At 42.2% G+C, this 16,480-nt stretch overlaps 1 long non-coding RNA gene across 1 annotated transcript in view; it reads right to left on the bottom strand.

Moving 5' to 3' along the window:
- Positions 1–15,547: 15,547 nt before the first annotated feature.
- The window catches only part of LOC133239983 (uncharacterized), a 131,042-nt gene continuing 130,109 nt past the window's right edge, over positions 15,548–16,480 (bottom strand). Inside the window, exon 6 of the long non-coding RNA XR_009734063.1 lies at positions 15,548–15,742. This is a non-coding gene — a long non-coding RNA (uncharacterized LOC133239983). The remainder of the gene's footprint in view (positions 15,743–16,480) is intronic.

The raw sequence follows: 16,480 nt of genomic DNA, 5'->3' as shown, positions 1-16,480 counted from the left end.
CATGACACAGATTTACAGGCTAAGGTAACCCTCAGGGGTTCAAACTTGTTCTCTACATCTCCAAATATATTCTCCTGAATGACAGTGTATAAAACTTACCACTGTTTGTGGAACTTTGTTGGCCTTTCCTGTCGTCTGCTCACATTCAAGTTTATGCCTGCTGCTGCTGTTGCCAAGTCGCTTTAGTCATGTCCGACTCTGTGCGACCCCATAGACGGCAGCCCACCAGGCTCCCCCGTCCCTGGGATTCTCCAGGCAAGAACACTGGAGTGGGTTGCCATTTCCTTCTCCACAAGTTTATGCTTAAGTTTGTTTTATTATCGGTACTTACCCAGCTTCCAATAGTATTGACGTTTTCTTAAAGAACTGATAATTGAAGGAAAAGTATTTTGTCTCCTTGAAACGGAAAATAATAAATTCCTTTCAACCCTATATCCAGCTTGCTTAAATAAAAGGTTTTCAGTGAGATGCTAAAGACATTTGATTAAAAGAAGGGGCAGTAAAGACTGACAAAGTCATGCCTACAACACTGCAACCTTTACTAAACCCCTACACCAGGTGCCCAGTCTCAAGAAATCAGAGACCAAGTCAGAAACATGGACGGGTGACTGTGATTTCGGAACCTGATTCTCCTCGTGGATGCCTGATGATTTGTGTAGCTTTGTTTCAGCTCTTCCACAGGGGCTGGTCATCCCTGTAATGCAATTGAAGTGCTGGCCCTTGAATATTATCAAGTCCATATAGAAACAAAACCCTTTACCAGAGCAGAATTTTCATGTGACCACTGTGCAGAGATTTCTGATCTAAAAGTCACATTTTCCTTAATAAAAATGACAGTCAAAATTAGACATGGATTTGCCATGATGATTTGTTCTGTGATTAGAAAAGATGGTACCCTTCCCCACCTCTCCTATTCTCCTGGATACCCTTGATATCCTTGATCTCCACAAGTTGCTATTGATCCTGAATTACTTTAATTTATCAGCCTGCAGTAAAATCCTAATATGGCTCTTGAGCTTGAGTCCATACTAATCTTTGGTCATTGGAAAGATTAGCATGTTCTGTGTGTATATTCCTCTGAGACTTGTCTTAAAGTTCAAGATCAAACATACCATTTGAACTGGACACAAAGTTGATCAGGGAGCTGCCCTCCTGTTTCCTATCCCCCCATTCTACATTTTTTTATTTTGACCATGCCATGTGGCATGAAGTATCTTAGTTCCCCAAGCAGGGATCAAATCCATGTCCCCCACGTTAGAAGCATGGAGTCTTAGCCACTGGACCACCAGGGAAGTCCCACCTCCTTCTACTTTAGCATTATTTTTTATCTATCAATAATTAAGCTTCTTATCTTGACTCCTGTTTTTACTGAGTCCACGTAGGTTTTTTTTTTTTTTTTTTTTTAGCTTTTTGTTGTTTTCAGTTCCAGAGTGCCAAACCAATTCTGACCCAGCACATATATAGAGGCCACCTCTAGCAGATGTCACCAAGATTTGTGTCCTACAACCATGCAGAGAAGACTGCCTATCTCTATGCCATGGCCAAGTATCCAAGCCACCACCCTAAAGACTTAAATCATCCAGCTTCTGGTCTACATAGAGAGAAATCAGATACCACCATGGGGTCTAGACAAAGTCAACATAGGGGGTTGAAGGGAAGAAATTACAATTTGTCTACTGGACTTTCCCCCTTTAATGGCATTTTGTTTGCTTTGTTTTGTTGGTCATCAGCACCACCTAACAACTCCTGGAGTATTAAATCTGGAGCTTGCCCTCCTGCTGTGGGCGTGAGGGTGGTTCTTCAAGACTTCTTGTCCAAAACTCCCTCTCAAGGCTCCTTCACTCAAGATGTGGCTCATCACACTTTCATTAGGGACTGATTTCTTAGGGGAAGGATGGAAATCTTGGCGCTTACTCAAGCTACTGCTAGTAGACCACCTGAGGCCGCCTTGTTCTTATCTCTTTGAAGCTTGATTCTGGGGCCCTCTTTCAATCTCACATATCCCATCTTGTCTTTCCTACAGATCCCCCTTTTTTAGAAAATTAGCTAGAATCTGTTCCTCTCACCTGCAAGTAAAGCACCTTCTCACCTTGTGTTGCCTTCAAAAGGCTGTGTATCTCAAAGTTATATTCTGCTGCCATCCAACTGGTGACAGACAGACAGACTGGCCCACGCCCTGCCCTGGTTAATTGCAACAGACCACACAGTTAGTCACAGTTTCCTATATAAAGCTCTACAGAAAGAAGCACACTTAAAGGAAAAATATTTTCTCTTAAATTGTATACTACCTCTGGCTTCCTTTTGAGCACAGGGACAAATGACTTCCTCTACTCATAGGATGAGCCAAGTCTGCAATGAGACCGTTTCTAAAAACAGTGACTCACTATCAGTTTTGGCTTGAAGCTAGCTGTTCAAAAACATACTCCTTTTTAAAGTTTATGTTCCTGACTGTGTGTATGTGTGTGTGCGTGCGCCACATGGAAGCACAAATCTCAGTTCATTATACCCTTCTCCCAAGAGAGTGCTGCTTTGTTGCACTTTCTTTTGCTTCCAAACTAGTTTTAAAATCTCCTGACTTTCTTATCTAGTCATTCCTTTGCAGTAACAATCAAATGGCAATCTGAACAGTACTGAGGTGAAGATTTCCCAAGAGCCTCACATTTTGAGATTCCCCACGTGAAGAGCAATGGCCTTCGTGGCCAGGGCAAGTCTATTTGTGCCCACTGGCTCTTATTCACCCTCCCCTTTCCTCCTGGATTTTTCAATCAGGTGAAATCCTATGAATGTGAATAGTAGAGGCTGTTTTACAGAGAAAAAGAAATCATAAAAGCTTAGCGGTGGAAAGGGTTCCCATTCATTCTGTCATAATAATGGCAGTAATAAAGAATATATGCTGGGACTTCCCTGATGGTCCAGTGGTTAAGAATCTGCCTCCCAATGCAGGGGACATGGGTTAGAATGCTGGTGGGGGAACTAAGTTACCACATTCCATGGGGCAGCTAAGCCTGTGCACCGAAACTAGAGAAGCTCATAAGCTGCAATTAAGACCGCATGCAGCCAAATTAAAAAATACTTTTTAAAAAGAATACATGTGGACTGGTGATGAATCAATAATCTACTTATATGAAGCATCACAATGTATGATTTGTATGATCACAAGGTATGATGTGTGTGTGTATATACACACACATGTAAACTAAACATATGGATCTTACTTTATGTCTTATAATATCCTTATGAGATAGTTATGCATGTTACTAATAGTATTAACCCCAATTGAGAAATAAATAAACTTGATGTTCCCAGAGTTTAAGTCACTAACTCAGTCACAAGTAAGTGACTGAAGGAGTCTCTAGACCCTTATTAATTAAAGGATGCCTGTGAACCATAGACTCTTGGGCCCCTACCCAAGAGCTGCTGAATCAGAATCTGCATTTTTACAACACCCTGGATGATTCTTTCGCACAATAGAGTGTAAGAATCCCTGCTTCGATCAAGCATCCGTTACATGACATAGAAGGCTGTGATTTTTACCACTAGCCACCTCCTTCTTTCTTGATGCTTCTCATCAGAATAATTTTCTAAGAGGCTGGCCAGTAGAGGGAAGAATCACAAAGTTCGGGGCCTCAGTTTCTTCCCAGCTTGTCTGCAGTCTGAGGGATCATTTCCTGCTTTTTCCATTATTATCACAACTGGAAAACAAAAGTCAGCATAGTTGTAACAAAGGCAGAAAACAGGAGAGGGAAACAAAGGACGCTCAGTCGCTTATTTCCTGTTCCTTCTAATTTGAAGAGCTGCTCCAAAAAGCACAAACCATTAGGACTGAATTTCGAGGAGACTGAGGAGAGCTACAGATGGAGTCATTTTGCTGTCTGTGGCTAATGTCACCTATCAGGTACATAGACATGATTTTCCTTCATTTGTCTCAGGGCCCTGGTACACTCTGTCTGTTGTCAAATTTTCACGATGAAAAATATCATGGTTTCAGAATACAAAAATTATATCTCTCACTGGGAGACCCAGGCTGGCAGCACCATATATTCAGTCCAGGCCTCTGCAAAGATAAACTGGCCCAGGAACCTGGAGGATGAATTCTGTCCTGCCCACTCCTTGCCCAGCCCATCTGTTCATCTTGAGTTTCAGAGGGTTTACTTCTTGCCCCCACACCAGAGAAAAGAAACTGGGAGGATGGATCAGTTACTCTTGTTCTGATCACACTTATGGCTGGAAATTAACCACTGTCTGATCCATAATCTGAAGCTCAGAGTGCTGCAATGGTTTTAAAGTTTGGCAACCTATACACTCCTACTCAAACCAAATAATATCTGAACTGGACATGGAACAACAGACTGGTTCCAAATAGGAAAAGGAGTATGTCAAGGCTGTATATTGTCACCCTGATTATTTAATTTATATGCAGAGTACATCATGAGAAACGCTGGGCTGGAAGAAGCACAAGCTGGAATAAAGATTGCCGGGAGAAATATCAATAACGTCAGATATGCAGATGACACCACCCTTATGGCAGAAAGTGAAGAGGAACTAAAAAGCCTCTTGATGAAAGTGAAAGAGGAGAGTGAAAAAGTTGGCTTAAAGCTCAACACTCAGAAAATGAAGATCATGGCACCTGGTCCCATCACTTCATGGGAAATAGATGGGGAAACAGTGGAAACAGTGTCAGACTTTATTTTTTGGGCTCCCAAATCACTGCAGATGTTGACTGCAGCCATGAAATTAAAAGACGCTTACTCCTTGGAAGAAAAGTTATGACCAACCTAGATAGCATATTGAAAAGCAGAGACATTACTTCGCCAACAAAGGTCCATCTAGTCAAGGCTATGGTTTTTCCAGTGGTCATGTATGGATGTGAGAGTTGGACTGTGAAGAAGGCTGAGCGCCAAATAACCGATGCTTTTGAACTGTGGTGCTGGAGAAGACTCTTGAGAGTCCCTTGGACTGCAAGGAGATCCAATCAGTCCATTCTGAAGGAGATCAGCCCTGGGATGTCTTTGGAAGGAATGATGCTAAAGCTGAAACTCCAGTACTTTGGCCACCTCATGCGAAGAGTTGACTCATTGGAAAAGACTCTGATGCTGGGAGGGATTGGGGGCAGGAGGAGAAGGGGACGACAGAGGATGAGATGGCGGGATGGCATCACTGACTCAATGGACGTGAGTCTGAGTGAACTCCGGGAGTTGGTGATGGACAGGGAGGCCTGGTGTGCTGCGATTCATGGGATCGCAAAGAGTCAGACACGACTGAGTGACTGAACTGAACTGAACTGAAGGCTACTGGATTTCTCAAATTTTACTTTATTTCCAGATACGCATTCATCCAATAGATCTTCTTTGCCTGATACAAATTTTTCATTTTAAATCAAAGTATCGTTGCTGTTTTCTTTGTTTTTATTATATTCCAGGAAGTTAAAAGACATTGTTCTCAAATAGGATGTGGAAGAGCCAAATGGCTGGAAATGTATGGAAATGTGTCCAGGGCACATGTTTCTTTAGTGGGTATCTCAAAACCTTTTCCCCAAACATAAGCACTTTCAAAATCTTCATGTAGGTTTTTCTATATGTTTGGGTCAGCTTATTGAACATATGGAAATGCATTTGGGAAGGACACATATGATTCTGAGAATTATCTCCCATGAAAATATGGATCTAACAGGCTAGAAGACAGAAAAAAAAAAAAAAAAAACACCTCATCAATGGGAACCTCCCTGGGGGTCCAGTGGTTAAAATGTCACCTTTCAATGCTGGGGGTGAGGGTTTGACCCCTGGTTAGGGAGTGAAGATCCCACATGCCTTGTGGGCAAAACACCAAAACAAAAAACAGAAACAATATTGCCACAAATTTGATAAAGACTTTAAAAATGGTCAACATCAAAAAAAAATCTTTAAAAATAAAAACTTCATCACTGAATGGAAGAACTAAGTCAAATACCTTCAAATTGAGAGGAAGATCTCTCCAGACTTGCTTCCCCACATCTGTCTACGTAGAGGGCCACATCGTTGACTGTCGGGTATTCTTTCAGCCAACTGATATTTACAAAGCGTCACTAATGGGCCATCCACTCTGCTGGTCGCCAGGTAGAAAGCAAGGCAGGCAAGGTTCTTGCTCTCTTGGCTCTTACTTTCTAGTGGCCCTTGTTTATCATGATGGCAGAGGAAAGAAATGACCTGGAAGAACAATAAGACTAATGTCTTCCATAATAAGACTAATGGAAAAGGATGTGGGTGATACTAATTTTTGTGATACATTCACTGGAACTGGTTGAGCCGTCAGTTTTCCTGCTCTAAAGATGCCAGCATGTTCCATTATGTCAAATTGCTTTAAGAGATGCTGCAAGTTGGGGTCTCTGTCTTCTGTTTGTCCCTAGTGATCACAGGGATGTCACAATTATTGAAAGAGTGTTCAGTTACTAAGTTGTGTTCAACTCTTTTCATTTCCATGAACTGCAGCACACCAGGCTTCCCTGTCCTTCACTATGTCCCAGAGTTTGCTCAAACTCATGTCCATTGAGTCAGTGATGCCATCCAACCATCTTATCCTCTGTTGTCCCCTTTTCTTGCCCTCAACCTTTCCCAGCATCAGGGTCTTTTCCAATGGCCAGAGTATTGGAGCTTCAGCTTCAGCATCAATCCTTCCAGTGAATGTTCAGGGCTCGTTTCCTTTAGGATTCACTAGTTTGATCTTGCAGTCTAAAGGACTGAAAGAATGCTAGTTCCAGAAACCTATTTCATCAATTTACTAAAACCTACGATGTTCACAGCAAAATATAAGGGGGCAGTGAACGACAAGCTTCTAGAGTTCATGTTTTGCCCACCAATTTGATTCTCCCCAGGTATCCCCTTCAAGTGAAATGGGTTCTCACATTTATTCTGTCTTCCACGGAAAAGCTGTACTAGCAGGCACCCACAATGGCTGTCATCTGTCAGCAGTTATTACCTACCATTGAAGCTAAAGGGAACGTTAATGAAAAATATTACAGCATGCTTTGTAAAATTCACAAGCCGTTTTAATATTACCTCCTGCCAAGCTGAATACAGAGGTTTGCCTAATCACAAAATGTTACCTCTCACATCTTTTCCTCTAGCCTTGTTCCCATGTACCCAGCATCCATCCAACTTGCAATAAGAAACCCCACGTTCAGCCACTCAATGCAGAATTCAGTCACGTTTTACTAGAGGTTATTCTGCAAGACTCTTTTGTGTTTTGTCTTTCCATGTTCTAAAAGAACGTGGATTGAAGGTTGCAGACCACTATTCTCCCCGAGTTGATAGCTTTACTCAGAGCAACACTGCCCTTTCTGATGGGGCTTTAGGGAAACTGACACAATGCTCTTCAATAAATAGGATTTGTCTGCCTGGGCTGGCAGCGACTGCTTCAGAAAGTGTACACAGGCAATATGCTACTGCGTATTCCCCATGGGCACTCAGCACTCCTGCTCACAGCTCCAAATCTGTCATCTTTCTATTTTGCTCTTGCCAAATTCCTATTCTCCCTGGCCAGGGACATAAGACATAAGCTTCTTCTCCAGTCTCTGGGGTCTGTGCTCCCTCAAGCCTTGTGAATGTTCACTTTCAAGAGGGAGGATTCTGTGGGAGTAATTCCTCGTGGTTTAAGAAGTGAATTGCATCCCAGGGCCCACAAAGGTATGTGGTTCTAAATGCAAAAAAATAAATAAATAAATAAATAAACAAGGATCTTGGATGAAAGTGTTAGTTGCTCAGTCATGTCCGACTCTTTGCAATCCCATTGACTATATAGCCCGCCAGGTTCCTCTGTCCATGGAACTCTCCAGGCAAGAATAGTGGAGTGGGTTGCCATTCCCTTCTCCAGGGAATCTTCCAGACCCAGATAGCAAACCTGGGTCTCCTTCGTTGTAGGCAGATTCTTTACCATCTGAGCCACAAGGAAAGCTCATGTTGGGTGAAATTATAATCAATAAACTGAAGACTCTGCAATCTTTCTGAGCTCTTGGTCATCTTAGTATCTCCCCACTGTGACTGTCCTCTGAATGACATAAATGATCATGATACTGAGGATAGAGGCCTGAGGAGGTTAGGTGGCCTGCCTGGGTCCACGCAGCTAGTGTACACGCCAGGTTCAGAGCGTATGCTTCTTGCTCTCCACTTAACCTGATCTGAGTTGTAAAAAGAAGATTTCAGAGAGGAGGAGAACTGTGTGCTAAGTACTGAGGGTAAATATCTGCAAGTTATGACAAGGGAAATCTGAGAAAAAGCAAAACCACCCACATGAAGGCAAACGCGTGCTAAAAGGCGGCTTTCTAAGAACCTCAAGAAGCTCGGAAGTGTAAGACATGGAGTGCAGGCAAGGGCATGAAGAGCAAGGCTGTGGAGCAGGGCTGAAGAAGTCTCGGAGGCTAGAGACGGAGGGGCAGGCAAGTGCCACCAGGGAGTTTCCATTCATCTCATGGGTAATAAGGACTTGCTCACTGGTGTCTGTACATCCCAGGACCCGGTCCCTCAGCGCTTTTGCAGTGAAAGATATAAACACTTACCAAAAATAAAGAGTAAATACAGTGACTACTTCTCACTGTTTTTAAACTGAGGCCTTACCAGATACCATGATAACCTAACTCAGTAATTTGTTCATGTCTTTGGAAGCTCCCCCAACACACAACATGCATGCATGAGTGCACCCAGAGATTCTAATGAAGAACTTTATCTGGAAATATTTTATCAATGATAATTTTACAGGATGGGTTTTTATCACATGCCTCGAGGCAACCAGTTAATAATTAAAATGAAATGGAGCATTTTAAAGCCTGCTGTTAAATATCACTGTATTGCAAAAAGCAGCATTTCATGTGAACTGAGAACATTTGGGCTGGCTTGGACGAAGTTTTGCAAGGGGATGGAGTTAATCCCAGATCCACCCAATCACCTGAATGTAGCTTCAGCTGCCTTGTGTAGTAAACTCCTGATGTCTCCTCACTGCAGAGGCATCAATGGGTACCCAGGAATGCAGGCAGTTTAGAAATGATCCCCCCTTATAAAGATGTTCATCCTACCCCCTTTTCATGAATGAGTGGATATGCCATTTATCTTCTCTGTGGTACTAGGTGAAGCCAGGCCCTATGACTTCCAACAGATGGAGGCCTGTGTGGGTGAGGCCAGTTCTTCAACCAGACCCTGGCACCATATGAGAGGCAGAAACAGGTAAATTCCCCCAGCAGGTGAACCTGATTTGAGAAACCTTTAAAACCAGACAACCATTCCAAAGGAAGGAATGTTTATTGGAGGAATCCAGATAGTGGAAGAAAAACAGGTGACTCAGAGTTAGTATTACTGTCAGCAAATTCGTGAACAGGCAGCAGGTACCAAGTCACAAGGTTAGGGTCTGGACCAGGCCTGAGTCATACAGCAGTGAGTGGTGGGAAGCCGGCAGATCCTCAACCTGAAGGTGGCTGAGACAAGAGGAAGATCAGAAGTGTGTGCTCGAAAGGGGAAATCTACTGTACAGAGATGTCCAAAATGCCCCATGCAGTTAAACCCAAATAAGTCAGAAAATATCTACTAAGCCTCTAAAGTAGGAGAATTAGATGGACTGTGGGTAAAAGCAGGATCATATGGAATCTCTTATCCTTTAGATGATATTAGCTGATTTGGAAAGGCAAGCTGTCAATAGCAAAAAAATATTAAACGACAACACAAAAATCTCATTTATTAAGGCAAAGTACTTAAGATATGTTACAAGCTAGGACATGATTAAATGGTTCTCTTTTGAATCCAAATGGCATTTTCAGACTGAAGCAGCAATCTGTTTGTTAAAAAATATTGCTAATATTAACTAGGAGAAATGATCATTGGACTGTGAAAGTGTTTGGTTTACATTACCACATTACATTACATAACTTGCCATCTATCCTGTAACATTTTTTTTAATAAATCAGATATCTTGGAATGCACATAACAATTCTTCTTAATTCCTCCTTCCTCTCACAATTACTTTTTTCCAGGGTTTTTCTGAAATAGGTCACAGTGAGAATTTCTCATCTGTCTGACCAACGCCCAGGGCTGGTTACAGACAGGTGGCACTTGGGCTTCAGCAGCCTGGCTTAGCCTGGGCTGTTTCCCACCAGGCTTCCTGCTAGGCTCACTTTGGTTGTGTATCCATGACAACAGCCCAGCCTGGGGGATAGTCCATTAGTTATCCAGTTGCTGTATTTCCATAATTCCCAGTGAGTTATGCGAATGACTACCCCATTTGCTTGATTACAACAGCCTCTTCTATGCTTAGATATGATCCTTATTTCTGAGATAAATGGGTTTGTACCATATCATGTCAATGGACTAGTTTTCTTTCATGAAAATGAAATGGCTGCTATTCCAGTGGACAACTTAGCAAGTAGGAATTTTCTTCCTTCCTATTTTCATTCTTTCCTTCCTTTCTCAAGGCTCTAAAGAGAAATTGAGCTAATAGCCCTACTTGTTAATAGCTCTAACTGGTAACTGCTTGTTAATGTGTCAAGTTCTCAGTTACACAATTAAACTGCAGTAAACACATGGGCAATGGATATGGAGGAAGCACCTAATTTCCTTCCCATTTTCCTCTCCATATAGTTATGATAAAACATCTTATTTTGTGAATATTGCATTTTAATGAATTTTATTATGCAGAATCCCTTTTTGAGAGGTTTTTTAAAAATCATTCTTTTAATTACCAAGATCAGCTTGAAGCGAAGGACTTGAAAAGCTTTGCCAAAGAGGGGAAAAAAAACAGTATTCTAGAAAAAGCCATAGTAAAGTGTTTTGACTTAATTTTTCTTCTGTTAGACTCATGGCAGTATTATGCTAGCATTACTTGAAAGATGGTAATCTTTCAAGTCACAACTTTAAGAATCACTAAAAATCAGCTAATTAACAGCATTGTGCAATCCACTGAGAACACTTAAAGTCCCAAGTGAAGGGGGGAAAAAGATTCAAGTGATTCTGATAAGCTCCCAAAGATAAGTCCTTATCTGAAAAATGTGATGGAATCAGCGTAGAGTGAAATGTCATGATTACCCAGGGCCATTACTTCATCTTAACCATTTTTCCAGTATTGAACGTGAATAAAACTGATTGAGTTTGAAGAGGTCACTTTCTGATCTCTCCAATAAGATATCTTACAAGTTCGCAGGTGACTATCATTCCTGGAATAAAAATTAGGAGGGTCTGAACTTCCAAATACTAAACTCGGGATCCGAAAACATTTTGTTAACATTTGTCATATAGTTAAAATGGTCAGGCAAGGAGACTCTCCTTTCACTAACATTCATTTCTTTATGTCGGAACATGTTTATACTGGGACCAGCTCATTAACTGGGAAACTTTTGTCAATCAGGCCTAATGGAGAACATTTCCCTGAAGATGTATTATTCACTTTGTCCTTGAAGCAAGAAAACAAATGAGGATCCAGAGATGCCTAATTGATTGCTTCATTATTAAGTTTAAGGGGAAATACTTTGAGTCACATTCTCATAATGTTTATGTAATTTTCTGACTTCGTGACAATTTCCCTGAAAGGCAAATGCTCAGGATAATAGATCATCAACCCTCTCTTGTTTTGTATCATTGTGACAAATATCTACCAGTCTCCTGTACAGCGCCAAGCTGTGGATTTGAAAGTTATTTTGAGTATTGCTTGAAGTAACCAATATGTGCTGGATTTAAGTGATTATTGTAACAATAACTGTCCTTTTGTTTTGTATGAACAATTAGCATTAAGAGGCTTCATCAGACTCTACCACTTACTAGTCGTGTAACCCTAGAAAATCACTTAATCTCCCTGGATTTGGTCATTCTTATCTAGACAATAATGTGGGTGACCGTGATGGTAATGGAGGAGGTACATGCCTCAGAAAAGAGACCCCCCAAAAGAAGATCCGGAACCACGAATGGTGGGACAGTAGAGCAGAGTTGTGAGGAAATATGGAAACATGGGATGGGGGGTTGGTAAATAAACATCTGAGTCAGTAGGAAATGCAGAGGCTTTTGGAATGGACTGAAAAATGAGGACTCTGCCTGCCAGTGCCTTCGGATGTGGTTTCAATCCCTGTGTGTTCCAAGTACCACGCTCCTTCCAAATGCAGAGCAGCTTCCTGAACAAAATTCTAAAGAAGCAATGAGGCGGGATGCAAACTGTTGTAAAAAGTCCAAGAAAAGCCAGAGACTAAGAAGCGATCAGACAGCAGAGATGTTGCTGCTTTTGATGTTGCCCTTTGGCCTTTGCCTACAGGCTGAAAAAGAGGGAGAATTTGGAAGGAGAATGGGAAACAGCTGTAGCATCCTGACCGACTCAGGATGTAGAACTCAGTTCTCTGATTTGTGGCACACAAAACAATCCAGGGAAGGGGCAGTGGGAGGGGGCAGTGGGTGAAGGCAGCACCAGGAACACCGTGCAGTCCAGAAAGCACCCTGCTGAGTCCCTGGGGGTCATGGTTACTGTCTGAATGGGTGACTGGGCTGAAATCAAAGTGTGATTCGAGCCATCCTAGTCTGACCCACCCTAGTCATCTGCAATGAGCATCCAACCCCAAACCTCTCTGAAATGAGTGGAGACCCTCCTCACAGGGTACCCAGGGCTCTCATTTCTAAACCTCACTGATGAAAGAAGTATGTTTCTTTGGTTTTGACACTCTGTTCTGGAAAAACTGATATCTAAGGAATATGTAAGATATCTTGATATTTCTATGGTCATACTCTATCACAGTTTCTTCTATCTTTTGTCCCAAGTTCCACCTCAAAATCCAATCTGCACATCTCTGCTCCTTCAGATTCCTTCCTGGAGTTTACCCCCATTGTATATGGTCTCTGGAGACCAGTGTCTGGACCTGTTTTCTGAGTGGAACATTCACGCTCTGTGTCTTAACTAACCGCTTGCACCTGGTCAACCTTGCTTTTGTTGAATTAAACCACCAATTTAATAACCCCATCTATTTCATCGAGCAAATGTTTAATGCTTTCCTAGAAGCCATCCCTAACACTGAGGATAGAATTTAGAAGTTAGATGGAGAAGTGTCCAGACTTACACCACACACTACTTATTTTTACTTTTCATTGTATCTCGTTAATTTTTCTGGTCAGCAATTTCCAACTACAGGTCAAGATTCTTTAAATCAAACATTTCTGCTTTCCGCAATCCCTCTCCAGAAACGCAATTGATCCACCCTCTGCATTGTGTCCACTCCTAGAGTCAGCAGTCCTAGGATGCTCATGGAGGAACCCTGATACAGGCAGCACTGATGTGGTGGCCGCAGCCGGAAAGAGAAGTGGGGAGACCCGGAAGCAGGAACCAGGGCTTATGTGAGATTCGGTAGATAGGGGAATCTAGGCACAGAGTGTCTGGGCAGGGCTTTAGTTATCCAGGTGAGAATGATCTAGGAGACAGGAAAATTAAATGCAAACATCAGAGTCGGTGTGTCTAGTACAGCCAGACAGTCATCTCCATTTTGCAAACATTTGTTGAATGACGGTCTATTTGGTGCCAAGCACTGTGAACACAGAGATGAAGACAAGGATAGTATTTCTAAGTTCAATATCCAGATTATTGAGAATCAGCCAGGGTGTACAGAGCAGAAATGAGGGGTCAGACTGGCTGATTAGGCTGCCTCTTTACCTTCTCCTCAACCCAGCGTGGGATAAATTGCCATCTGATCCCGTATTCAGGGAAAACAAGGGGAAAAGTATAGAGTAGATGTTCTGATGGTCACCAAAGCTTGCATGCTTGTAACTCAACTAGTTTGTAAATTAATCATATTTCGACAGGCAATTTCTTGTTGCTTCCCTGGCATCCATAACCCTTCCCAGCTTCCCTAAAGCTTCCCCTTTGTTGATCCACATGATCACATGGAAACCAGTTCTCCCATCAGTTGATGCATATGAGAAAAACACACCTACCTGAAGCTATTCAAAGCCTTCACCCACGTGGTCCAGTGATTGGTTCAGGACTGGGCATGTGATTTAGGCCTATGTCCTTAAGATGAACCTGGAGGCCTTCACCGAGAATACTTAGGTGAAAGGCTCATGTAAGTGAGGAGGCGTGGCAGTCCAAAGTTGCTGGCAGCCATGGTGGGAGCACAAAAAGAAAGCCACGTGAAAATGCAACTGACTTCAGAAGAGTCAGGGAAGATGAAGTAGAACAAAAGTCTCCAGGATATACTTCACTGGGTCTATCTAGGGTTTTAGCCAATTTATGACCCCAGGGTGTATCTGTTTGGAAAATACTTCAGTAATGATGGAAAATACATCCACAGTGGTATGGAATTATTGTTTTTTTATTAGGAAGGAATTTTTATTTATTTATTTATTATTTTTTAATTTTTTAATTGGAGTATAATTACAACGTTGTGTTGGTTTCCGCGGTACAACAACATGAATCATGGATATGTATACATGTATCACATGCATCCTGCTCATCTAGGCCATCACAGAGTGCCAGGCTGGGCTCCCTGCGCTATACCAGAAGCTCCCCACTAGCTGGCTGTCTCACACATGGTAGTGTGTGTACACCAGCGCCACTCTCCCAGTTCACTGCACGCTCTCCCTCCCCCAACTCCGTGTCCGCAGGTCTGCCTTATGTGCCACCATTTCCCCGTCTTCCGTTACCTTTGTCTCCCATGTTTTTCTCATTTCCCTCATATTAAAGACACTGCTGCTGCTAAGTCACTTCAGTCGTGTCCGACTCTGTGGGACCCCAGAGACGGCAGCCCACCTTAAAGACCCTGGGAAACCATAATTTCTCCTTTTTTTTTTTTTTGCAAAGTCACCTCTCCTTTCCTCTCCCCATAGCCGTCGTAGGTTACTCTTCCTGCAGCTTTTCCTGGATTTGCCAGAGAATTCCTCCTAATTTTCCTTAGGCATCTTATCCTCAGTGATCCTCTAATCTCCACCAGACCTAGAACATTCTCCAATGTATACCTGTATGTAACCACACGCCTGATGTGGTTAAAATGACACATTATTATTCTTTGATATCAATTCATAAGACACTTGTTACATAACCAGGAGAATTTTACCTCAAGAACTGACAATCTCACTGGCCTAAGGCCACGCTAGGAAGCCTGGATTATAAATCACAGCTTGTTGATGTTGTTCAGTCACTAAGTCATGTCTTAGTGCATGACTTTGTCTTTGCAACCCCGTGGACTGCAGCACGCCAGGATCCTCTGTCCTCCACTATCCCCTGGAGAGATAAATCACAGCTACAGAGTTTCAGTTATGCAAGGTGAACTAATCCTAGAGACCTACTATACAGCACAGATACTACAGTTAATAGTACCATACTGAATACTTAAAAGTTTGCTAAGAAGGTAAATCTTATATTAAGTGTTCTTCTCACACATGCACAAATAAGAATTTATTAAAGGTGGAAGGATACTTTTGAAGGTGATGAATATGTTTACGGCATAGACTGTAATGATAATTTCATGCATGCATATTTATCCCCAAACTCAACGAGTTGTATACATCAAATACATACAACTTTTTGTCTATCAAGCATATCTCAAGATAGTTAAAATAATAAAACACAGCCGTTTGACTTCTAAGTCTAGACTTTTATTTTTTGCTGTTTGCTATAAAACGAAAGCTTCTCGCCACCCATAGTGGAAGAACTCCACGTCAGGCACCTGCTGTGACTGCCTCTTCTCTCAGATGGCTGATCCTGCCCCATGCTGTAGTAAGAGTCAAGGAGATCCACGCAGTGACTAAAGATGAGGGAGATATCATATCTGGCCACAAAGAGTAAGTGGAGGCAAGTCAACTGAAGACAAGTTCCAGGGTCTTCATAATTCTTGGTGAAACTGGTGCCTCAGCTTTTCCAATAGTGCTGTCTGCACTGATCCCCGTAACCGCCCCGAGGAAGCCCGAAACGGTAGCTCCTTCTATCACCACATACACCCCGTAACCGCCCCGAGGAAGCCTGAAACGGTAGCTCCTTCTATCACCACATACACTGTCCTCTTCTGTCACACACACAGACTGACTTGCTATTTCTGAGTTGTTTTGGGTGCTGGACCATTGTCGGTAATCACTGATTTTTTTTTTTCTATCTTGGAAAAAGGAGCTGCAAGGCATTGCCTTGTGAAGAAAAAAAGGGAATTTGGGAGAGAGAAAAATCACATACATATGAAGGATTCCAAATAGATTCGTTTCCAGAAGTTTGTATTTTAATCCAATCAAGACACTTGAGCACCCTGCATAGTGCCTCTGCCTTTAAAGGAATTTAGCTCAATTTTACACCAAACACATTCTGAAGCTTAACTTCATGTGGAAATGCCTTCAGATTCGGTCACTAGGAGTGGAAAAGAATCATGGAAAGGGGCAAAATGTGACTCTTTCTGGTTGCTGTTTCTTCTTTATTCTCAGTGCCTTAACTTTTCCATGCGGCCTGGGTTTTGAACAGACTTCAATTCTGAATAAGCTTAGTCACATCTTTCATCTTTGAAATCTCAGATTATATTAACATT

The sequence above is a fragment of the Bos javanicus genome, chromosome 27 (genome assembly GCF_032452875.1).
Source record: "Bos javanicus breed banteng chromosome 27, ARS-OSU_banteng_1.0, whole genome shotgun sequence".
Lineage (NCBI taxonomy): Eukaryota > Metazoa > Chordata > Mammalia > Artiodactyla > Bovidae > Bos > Bos javanicus.
Note: the sequence above shows the minus strand (reverse complement) of the source record. Positions and strands in the feature narration are given on the sequence as shown.